The following is a 1,081-nucleotide window of genomic DNA, read 5'->3' as shown; positions in this document are numbered from 1 at the left end:
GCATCCACTCTTGTTTACCCAGCAGGTCGTCTGCTCGCTGGCTCCGGATCCAAGAGTCCTTTCTTTGACTGCCGCACTGGGGCGCCAGATCGCGGCCAATCGTCCGCTAATTTTTCGACACTTTACGACAGTTTGACTTAATCCCGTTTTACTTTTTGAAGATGTACGGGTAGACGTGAAACACTTATGTGGAGAGGACACACTCTGCTCGCCCTGTTTCGTGTCGACACAAGAGCTCTGTGTGATTATAGATACGCCCGCCCATGTACAGATGATAATAGAAATTCACCCATCATTGTTTTGCATGTATGGCTTTACTTAATCCAAAACCAAATCCTCTATTCAAAATACTGGCGCGCCCACTAGCAGATATGTCTGACGTGTAGAGACTAAACTGATTGAACCCAAATACAATTGCAAAAATATATATTTTTTATCCATATTAATAATCAAGAGGAAATGAAAATCAATCTCAGATTAAATGTGCCTGCCAAATAAAACATTATACATTACATGTATTAAAATGGCCCTTTAATCCACAGGCACTTTCAATTATTTCAATGGGCTAATAACCATGTTGGTACAATTCTAAAAGTGCAAGTAGGCCCTCCTTGACGTCATCTGAACTGTTTCAAATGCAACATTATTACATAATAAAAGACAGAATGGGTGTTGTGGACCAAGGTGCAGTCTGAACCGACCAGTTTTCAGTTCAACAAATAATCCCACCAAGGGTCGGTTATATATAAAACACATATAACCCTAACAATTATAGAGGAAGTGAGAAGCAATTGTGTCGATAGTGTCTGTTTAAATTTAGGCAGACACAACACATGTTGAGGTATCTTAAATGTGGCGTGGGTAGCCAACAGAATAAGGACACATTTATAAAGTGCATGATTGATAAAGTGCAGATGCAGTGGAACACGAAACTCTGCAGGTCACTGTACATTTTCATTAGCCCTGATTTGCTCAAGATTACATTCCACATCATAAATCACCTACATTTTTTTAATGGTTCTTAAGTGTTTCACTCCTCTGCCAATTGGATTGCAAATACTTGAATCTCCTGCTTGTGAAG

This window comes from Pseudoliparis swirei, chromosome 4 (genome assembly GCF_029220125.1).
Source record: "Pseudoliparis swirei isolate HS2019 ecotype Mariana Trench chromosome 4, NWPU_hadal_v1, whole genome shotgun sequence".
NCBI classification, from domain to species: Eukaryota; Metazoa; Chordata; class Actinopteri; order Perciformes; family Liparidae; genus Pseudoliparis; species Pseudoliparis swirei.
The sequence above is the reverse complement of the archived record's forward strand: the minus strand, read 5'-3'. Positions refer to the sequence as shown.